The sequence below is a fragment of the Corapipo altera genome, unplaced genomic scaffold, assembly GCF_003945725.1.
Source record: "Corapipo altera isolate COAL_440 unplaced genomic scaffold, ASM394572v1 58, whole genome shotgun sequence".
NCBI classification, from domain to species: Eukaryota; Metazoa; Chordata; class Aves; order Passeriformes; family Pipridae; genus Corapipo; species Corapipo altera.
The window spans coordinates 2,142,633-2,152,459 of NW_020884898.1; the positions used below are offsets into that span (position 1 = coordinate 2,142,633).

A 9,827-nucleotide genomic window follows, 5' to 3' on the forward strand; every position below is an offset into this window, starting at 1 on the left:
GATATATTGTGGAGCCCCAAGGGTTGGTTTGAGGCTGGTGCTCTGCATAATTCCTGCAGAGGCCACTGTCCCCAAAGAACCTGCAGCACACTCTGCTTCCTGGTGGTTGGAGTCGCTTGCAACAACCATCATATCTCAGGGGCCTTCTCCCCTACATCAGGCCGGAGGAATGAACTGCATCACCACCCATGTGTAACAGCAGTCCTTCTCCACACTCATCCACCCCCCTGTCTTCCCTACACTCTGTCATTAGGCACTGGAAAGCAGGGAAGGGTCCACAGCAACAGCATGAGCTGGTCAAGTGACCCTTCTTGTATCCAGTATTACCTATTGTTACCACTGTCTGTGGGTATGGGAAGGCTGAATAGTCCAGGAGAGTTGGCGGAGGGGGGTGTGCCTGACCAAGGAAATTAGAGACAAATTAAAGGCTCATTTACAAGGAAGGTGAGATCATACCCGAACACAGCACCTGGCCTTTCTTGCAAGTTTATAATACTAGCACCTGCTAACATTTAAAAAAGTACCCCATTAGGAAAATTATTTCACCCACACTGTCTCACAGTTGTCTTTCCTTTCATTGGAAAGGGTACATTAGCACCAAAATCTTCTGCTGCTGTGTTCCCACTGGCTACAGTAATACTGGAATCAAGTCTAAATGTGAATATAATTGAGAACTCTTTTGAATAAAATTATCTCATTCAGACGTACTGGTTCTAGGAAGTCAGGCTAATGCAATCATTACAGTGGGAGTCTAGAAGTCCAGGGCTGCTTACCTCTCCCTCTGATTTGCCTACTGACTTGTTTTATGACTTTAGAAGCAACTTAACTTTTCTGTGAATCACTTCCTTCAGCTGGAAGATGGATATGATAATGTTTGTTTATTTCAATTAAGTCTTGAGTGGTTTAAAAGGGATTAATTAACCTCCATCAGACAACTTGGAAAGGTACTAATGCATAGTGTTAATAATACTATAATAACCATAAAAATGAGGACAGGGAGGACATTTTAGAAGAAGTTGCAGAGCTTTAAGCTTAGAGGTGTTGTATAGGAAGGCCAGACAGTATTTTGATGAGTGGGAATAGAGAAGCTACTACTGTCATCTAGTCCACTCTTGAGCAAGACAAGTCAGATTTTGTGTATTTATTTATCAGGGAACCACAAGCATTCTGTTTACTCCTTAGCTGCTAATTTGTTCCATCTAGTTGGGGAATGTTTTTGCATCTGTTCTCATAAAATCCCATTCATACCCTTCACTATTTCAAATAAATTATCCTGGCTTAAATTTGGGTATACTATCTACAGTTAATCCTTTCAAGGGTATCTTACACTGTTAATACATCCAATGCACAGTGCTTGGGAAAATAGACCTTGAAAGAGCATCAGATTTGCAGCCTACTCATGGCCAGCATGTTTTTTTTCCAGCACAAATTTGCATTTTGGGAGCTGAAAGTCTGAGCTGATAGTCTAAGTGACTTGAAGCAAATCACTACAATTTCTCTGAAGGCAATTGAGATCATAGAATCATAGAATCATAGAATAGATTGGGTTGGAAAAGACCTCCAAGATCATCAAGTCCAACCCCTGATCCAACTCCAATTACTATATCATGGTACTAAGGGCCACGTCCAATCTCTTTTTAAAAACCTCCAGGGATGGTGAATCCACCACCTCTCTGGGTAGGCCGTTCCAATGCCTGATAACCCTCTCTGTAAAGAATTTCTTCCTAAAGATACATCCATTCACAATAGCCAAGGCTCTAGTCTGCCTTAATAATTACCAGCTGTGTCTGTGTCAAAAATGTATAGTGTGAAACTGTACTTTTCTGTGTATTTTTAACCAAATAATTTAGTGTTAAACTCAGTCCTCATGTACAACTGTGAAAAAGCACCTGAGGGCAGAGTTGATTCTTGTCATAAATGTCATCGGTGTTTTTCTGTACCTTCCTATAGAAAGCATAAATCTGAGGACCCTTAGGCTATAAGATCTATCTCTTTCTATGAGTAGGTTAGAAGGAAATGGTGCTCCAAAGGTAGAGTTTGTGAGTGCTGGTGTGTGTCACCAAGTTATCGTTTAAGTTTGTCAGTGTTTTCTGAGGATTAGGCATTATTATGTCATGCATTTATAGGTTATATCTGCAATGACTAGAGCCTTGATTTAGTCCTGTTTGGAATACATGCCAATACACAACCAAATTAAAAATGATCACCATTCTCTGTGCAGTTGACCACTTTCACCACATCATCAATAAGATAAATAATACTAGAACCAAAGTTCTTGGGCGGCAGCTCACTTGTCAGTCCTTTTCCATGGAAAGATTGTCATAGTGTTGAACACCTTCTATGTAATAGCTCCTTCCTCTGTGGAGGAGTTATTCTTCTCCAAATATTAGTTTATTTTAATTAGACTCTACAGTCCCCAAATACACCACTTGGTCTCATCTGTATGCAGCTTCCACAGTTTTCCTTCGTGGATTTATTATGAATCCAGTATTGATGGTATTTTAGTGCTTGCAGCAAGTGGCTGTTTCTAAGTATTGCTCCTAGGGAACTTGTGGTAATGTTTTCAAAAGCACCTAAGAGCCAAGTTCCACTTTCAGTGGTGAGCAAGGTGCAGCCCGCAGACAGCCATTTCAACATCTGCCCCCAGCACTATGGAAGTGCAGAAATCTCCCAGCTTTTGATCACATTGGGCTGCTGAAGAGAAACTCGTGTTCACAGAGCCTTCTGGATATCTCCTACCTCATCTGCATTCATTCAGTATCCCTATGGCAACTAGAGCAGCAATTGCTCACTTCGAATAGTCATCTTAGGACGGTGTTATATCATTTCTTCTTTTAACTAATTTAGCATCTGAAAATAAAAGAAAAGAGTCAAAGACCATCAATGACCCAATAGGTCTATGGAAACAACATACAACTACTTAACAGGACCTGGAGATGTCCAAAGACTGCTACTTGGAACAACTAGACTCAGTAAAAATCTACAGGCATCTTTTTGGGCAGCACAGGACTTTTCCTTGGCACTAAATAGAATGTGGACAGGGAGAAATAGCCCTTAAATAAGGAAGAAACATCAAAACTCACATTTAGAGGAGGAGTAGCTTTTATTAAGTCAGTGTATCTGAGGTGTCTTATTTGTAGCATCATTCCTGAAAGGCTTTTGCATCTGTGAACTGAAATTCTTTATCATAGACTCTAAACGGCAATGAAAATCATACAGTGAAGGGCTCAGTTACTACTGGGAGATGTTTCTCTGCTTCATCTTATTATTGATTAGAATACATATCAATGCTTGGTGGGTTTGGTTTCATCCAGTTACTGCAGTAACATTATACTGTCTGCGTACCAGTACCTACAGGATGTTTTTCTTGTCTCTATCCACAGCCATTTCATGGAAAATGTCTGCTAAAATTCTCAGGTCTTCATAGTTTGCAGAAGTTTATGGTGTTTTGTTTTGAAGATCCATAGCTCAATCCCCAGTGTCAGCAAAGGTGAAGTCTCTCAGACCATTTCAAGGCCCCTACGCCACTTTAAATCCAATTTAATTTAATCACATGAAGATACTTTAGTGACGTACAATACTTGTGCTGGGCCTTCTTTTGTTCTTTAAGAGGAAATATTAAAAAATACCTACATTTTCAGGTCACTTCCAACCTCGGTTATTCTATGATTCTATGATTTTGATTTTTTCTAGATACAGTTTTCCAAATTGGTCTCACTTGGATTGGCACGTTTGGATTGGGCTCACCTCCAGTTTGCTCAGATTTCAAGTTGAATACTACAAGCAAACGTGCAACAGGTCACAAAATTGTAAGCTTAGCTTAAAGGTTAAAATGTTTTAAAATAGTAATATATCTCTTCTGGAGAAATTGTAGCTTTATGCAACACAATGACCTTTGTAATACGTACTAGTAAATTTGGCCATACGTTTGTAAAATAATGACTGGTTTAGGACTAAGAAATTAATTAAAGTTTCTATGTTTAGTTCCTATCAAAGCTTTATGGGAAAACATATCACACATGAGTGAAACACTGGTCCTGACAACACAGTCAGAGACAAGCTGGAAAAATTTCTTCTTTATGAAAGGGTTGGGATGTTTTTTTATCTACACAAGACCAAAAAAAGAGAAAGTTTCAATGCAAGTTATATCTGTGTTTAAAAAAAAAGACAACCAAAGAACAGCACACCTTCATGGCTTTAACTCTGAGCCTACCATGTGTTCTCCCACATGAAATGTGAGTGAGAGGAACCTCTGTGGGGGTGTATGTGTTTGTATACATCTAGTCACACAAATATTTTAAAACACTACTGAAATAAAACATTTGAGGATGAAATGTGTCCTCTTTGAAGCCAATGGCTAAACACCAACCTAAACATGTCCATCATTACCTGTAATTATGTCTTGAGACTGAAACCCCTAACTTCAGGGAACTAATGGGAAAACCTTTATTTCTGTCAGTGGAACCAGTCTCTCCTCTCCTAGTTTATTACAGATGGTTCTTCCCATGAAGATCAAGAGAAATTGTAAAAGGCAGGAATAGAAATCAGATTTTCCATTGGTGTATGGGAAATCTGACTGGCAAAAACATTCAAATTTACTGAGATGGAAATCTGAAGATACAAACATGGACTACAATTATTTGAAATATAAACTTTATTTAATTCAGAACTGAGAAATGGTAACAATTTTAGCTATTTCACACATTAACTTTTCTTATTTTATAGTTATATGTAAACATTAAAAGTTACAACACAAAAATACATGTTTTTGCAAATTTATACTTCAAAATATATTACTTCTCATGAATTTCCTTTTCATATTTTAAACACTGTATTTCGTTGTGAGTTAAAAAATAAATCAGAAAAGAGAAAAGAAATATATAGAGATATGTACATACTTTTATAATCAACATATGTTTAATTAAATTGTATTTTGCAGTGAGGTCAGTCTCCTGCTTCAGAAGCCTTCCTGAAAAATACATTTGTGTGGATGAATCATTTTAAGATTCAGCAGTCAGTAGAAGTTGACAGAGGCTTTTCATATGAAATATTACACAACCTTATGAACATCAAAATTATGTGGCAGGAACTGTTCTGTTGAGCACTACAGTCACTTTCCCAGGATCAGATCAATACATTTTCTGTCAAAGAAAAAAAATCTCCTAAAACAACCAGGAAATTTTTTGCAAGAAAATGCTATTTTTTATACAGTTAACAGTGCAATTCCACGCCAATACACATAGGCTCTAACATGCTTTCTGATAGAAGTGAACTTAGGAAGTACTACACAGGTTTTTCAGTACATTTTCACAAAATCAGGCCCATCCTGCAAAAACTTATGGACATGCTTAACTTTTCACAGAAGTGTTTTTATTTCAATAGGATAAGTCTGCCCACAAAGTGTGCACATATGTTAAATTTTTAAAAAATCAGTCATACAACATCTTTGGTTATGATCATAAAGGCAACTGGGATGAGCAATTTAAAGCTCATCCGTTTAAACTGGCTAAATCCCATTTAAAACATGCGAAAGGCTTGTCTTCAAAAACAGGTCTCAAGGTATAGCCAAATTCTGGAAACATTCTGCTTATGCATAGCTTTTCAGGGGGGCTATAATTAAAGACTACCTTATTTGATCCCAGTGGATCTAGCCATGGTTGCAGAATTGTTTTTAAAGACTTTTTATGTGCTAGCTCTTTATGCACAGCTCATGTGGAGGTTTCTGAGTAGCTTTCAAAGAATGTCAAGACCTCTTTCTGTATGATATGATACACAAAGATAAAAGAAAGGGTTGATATTTGCTTTTACAGAAATTAGAGTTATCTGAAGGACCAGTCATCATTTGCTCTCTTTGGCTTGGTAGACCTCTATTCTCACTCTCTAGCAGTCAATATTCCACTGTATCAGTAAAAATAGTTGGTTTCCTGTGTTGGATTTAACATAATTGCATTGCAACAATTGTAATGGGGTGAGGAATTGGGTAGTTGTTGAATTGGGTCTTTCTTTTTCGAGTTGCAGAATGTGTTTGAACTGTATGAACCGGATTATTTGAGGCACGGATCCCCGTATTCTTAATTTAAATCCAGTAGATAAGAAATTGGCATTTTTTAGGTTCTCTGTTCTTCTAAATCTTCATACAGAAAAACTAAATGGAACTGTGACACCATATAACTTCATGCACATATGTAACTCTGACAAAAGACAATCTCCTCAGATTCTGTTTATAGACAGTAAGAGGAGTTGAGCAACCACCAAAAGAAATCCAGAGTGGGTCCAGAACCAAGAGGATCCTGTATGTCTCTTCACCACTTACAGACAAAAACAAAGGAGATCCTACCTAAACTGAATACCCATCTAATTTTACTTGTTCTAGGCCTCATAATATATTGCTTACATATTCAAAGGACCCAATCACTTAACAAAGAGACAGCTACAATGAACTTAACCTCCCCATTCACAAACCCTTTGGTTATGAGTCTGTGCACAGGCCCACTTAGTCATTCATAGATTCTCCTTGAAAAACTGTGCCCGAAGTTTTACAGTTTTAATCCAAATTAAAGCACACGACTTGATAACAATGTCTTTGTTTGTCCTTCACCTTTTGCAGGAGGCTTAAGGTGCATCACAGCTGCCACTTCTAACAGATGCTCAGGGAAAGACATGGAGCGAGGACAGCAGGACACCTTGTGAAGTAACCACAGAAGATGGCAATAGCTGCAGTGCCTGGTGTCTTGCATGGGAGTCTCACACAAAGCCAAGGTCTGAGTTTTCAATGCCCACCTCCACTTTGGTGGTGCTTACATGGACAATGAGGCTCTGGGAGGGTGCCCTCCTGCTTCCTGATGAGCTATCATCAACCACATCACCTTCAATCAGGCAAACCCAATATGAGTATCTGCTGCTGTCAGTGTCTGAATACCAGCTTGCTCCTCTGTCTAGGAGTAAATTTCTCTGACAGGAAGGACCACTTAGGTCCCTAGGCTGTTTTTTGAACTTCTGCCAGTGCCAGAAATTTCTTCAATTTCCTAGCTGCCATGAAGACTCCCTGGAGCTTGGGAAAGGTACATTCTCTTTTCTTCTCAGAGATCATAGTGTTACTTTTCTTCAATGATGTCACAGTCATCTACAAAACCCATTTTTGCATCTGGGTGATGCAGGCCATGGTGTAAGAGACTCAGTCCTCCACTGGCTCACACTCTTCTCCTTGAATTATTGCAAAAAGAGAGAAGAAAAGAAACCAAGACTATGTGCTTTGCCCTCTCTGTGGACATCAGGAAAGCCATAGTCCACCCCAAACATCCTTGGACAAGTTGCTCACCAGTCTGCAGTACCATTTCATATCAGCCCACCTACAAATTACAACTGGTGTTGGTAGAGACAACTATCCCTACCCTTAAAAACCCTTGGTTTTATGCAATCCTGTGGCTGGTCCTGGAGTGACAGCAAAAGTGAATGTTTGTGATAAATTTCAACTCAAATTCTCTTCAAACATTTCTTTTTGCAGAACTGTGAGGCTTCAAATTTTCATTGTCTCTAGCCAAGAGAGAATGTAAAATGGCTTCATCAGGTGCAGCAAAGAAGCACTTCAGAATCCACCTATAACTCAACAGACACAAAGTAAATGTATTCAATAAATATTTTATTTTGACACATAGTACATATTTGTACTTTAAGCAAATACTATAGCCAAAGGGATGCTCACAAAAACATTGACAAAAAAGAAATAGCAAAGCATAAAATTATAATTTTCCTGAACAGAGATATTTTTGTACTTAGAAGAACTTTTATATTATTCATTGAGTACCATTTATGTGCTCTGTACTGCTAAGAATGTATAGCCAGCCCTGGGATAAATATTTTCAGAGTCATTCAAGTGATTTGGAGACTAAGACCTACTGACTGTCAGTAGTTATTAGGTACTTTTGATGGTGTTACCTGTCTTGTGCAGTCCACAGGGCTCCCTAACTAAACCCTTGAGGCCACTGAGACTTTCTGTTTACTTCAAAGGCTCTGTGTCAGGTCTGCAAGGTGCTGTAAGATCTCTACAAGGATATGGGAACGTTTCTGGAACAACAGACTGCTTCGGACTACAAGGATTCTTTTACTGAGGATAACATCAAGCATTTTTAAGGAGATGACACTCACTGTTAAAATGCAAACAGCTGAGGGAGTGGCTCTAGGATAGTGCTGCACGTGCATTTTGTCCTTTCCAGTGAATTAAGAAAAAAACCTACAAAAACAACATCCTAGTTTGCTTCAAACTGCTGCAGTCTTCACTCACACCTTATCCATGGAAACCTCAAGTAATCTTTGGCAAACCTGCAGCATCCTATCAAGATTAGCAAAGGAAAAAAAATTACTCACCTTGCTATCTTCTGTCTACTCGAATTTATAAGAATGACGGCTGCCTTTTGTTATGAAACCCAACCTTGTAGGGATTCCAAGCTGAAGAGTACGAGTGCCTGAAAATATCAGAGAACTGTGCCTTAGCAAGAGAAATAGGGAGTGAGTAGATGAGCCATTCTGTTGATTTTGGAAGGAGTGGTAAAAGTTCCACTGACTTCAGCTGGGCATGAGCCAGGCCCACTGGGCATTAAACTCCTCTTGGCATGTCTTCCATCTTCCACATACAATACTGACAGGGGTCCCACAGACAAAATTTAATTGATTGTGGCACTCGGACATCACACAGAAATATTTTCTTTGTGGTAGAGTCTACCCGTGTGTAAAGAGTCAGCACAAACAGGACTACGAGGGACTTGGATGGCACATAGACCTTGTTTTGTTCCTCTGCATAATTGAATTCCACCCTTGGAGAATAAGCAAGGAAGTCTACTTCTTGTTGGTTAGTCTTCTGTTACAACACATGATTGATGACTGTTTTTAAAATATTTGCAAAGGCATGTATGTATTATACTAAAGAAAGGTGTTAGTTTGATGGCATTGGGGAATGAAACCTTAGACTTAGAGATAAGAAATAACCCTTTAATACCTTCATAAAATCTCTGGTTGAAATAAAGATACAGCAGCATCCTACGGCTTCATCAGTCCCCAGCACTACAACTGTTTCCTAACAGATTTTTACAGAGCCAAATACAGAGGACAAAGATCAACAGGATGCTATTATCAAGCACCATGTGCTGGGAAAGAGTAAATGCTGAAACAGTCTGTGCTAGCATCCTTGTTGCATTATCTCTGCATCCATGGATAGTGAGAAAAAGAGGACTTCTTAAAGAACATCTAAAGAAATTGACCTTCATCTTATTATTATGTTAAATTACTACTTCATCATACATAAAGGAGTCTCAAAGTGGACTAGGACAGTTGCCATATTGAAACTTCTGAATTTTGTAGGATATTTCTCCTGTCTTTGTTTTACACATACACATACATGCATGACTGTTCAGCATGAAAGTTTACTAGCCAGCAATCCACAAAATTTCTCAAAGCACACAGAAGTTTTGCAAAAGAAAGGAATTAGTTCCATTGGCAAAATATGTGTTTGGTTACTGCCACAAGAAAGCAGACTACTCCTACAGACCTCAGTCCAGGGATGACAACCTGGCAAAAACACACTCTGGACTTACTTCGGTGTCATTGTAAAAGCTCTGAAAAAAGCTGGAGAACAGAAGAGGTCAAAACAATATTTTAGAAGAGAGTTTGTATTCTAACAAAAACAGCAACAAGATTTCACCAGCTGGGTCTTTTCTTGGGAAGACACTGAACTGTAACAGGGAAGGTAGCAACCACACAGTTTTTTAGCCAAAACCAAATTAGAACCTTGGAGAAAGTACATTATTATTAATAGTAACAGGAAAATGCTTAAA

General features: G+C 38.6%; 2 long non-coding RNA genes across 3 annotated transcripts; one reads left to right on the forward strand and one right to left on the reverse strand.

Annotated features, from left to right (window-relative positions):
• Positions 1 to 2,704: 2,704 nt before the first annotated feature.
• Positions 2,705 to 6,723, reverse strand: LOC113949750. The gene is made up of 4 exons (XR_003528549.1): positions 6,599 to 6,723; positions 4,899 to 4,969; positions 4,390 to 4,499; positions 2,705 to 2,850 (listed from the first exon to the last, which is right to left on the reverse strand). It is a non-coding gene; the product is annotated as an uncharacterized LOC113949750 (long non-coding RNA).
• Positions 6,724 to 7,131: 408 nt separating this feature from the next.
• LOC113949749 lies at positions 7,132 to 8,261 on the forward strand. 2 transcript variants are annotated; one of them, XR_003528548.1, is made up of 3 exons: positions 7,132 to 7,371; positions 7,505 to 7,617; positions 8,008 to 8,261. It is a non-coding gene; the product is annotated as an uncharacterized LOC113949749 (long non-coding RNA). The 2 variants fall into 2 exon arrangements; XR_003528547.1 differs by having other exon boundaries at positions 7,132 to 7,365.
• The last annotated feature ends 1,566 nt before the right edge of the window (positions 8,262 to 9,827 follow it).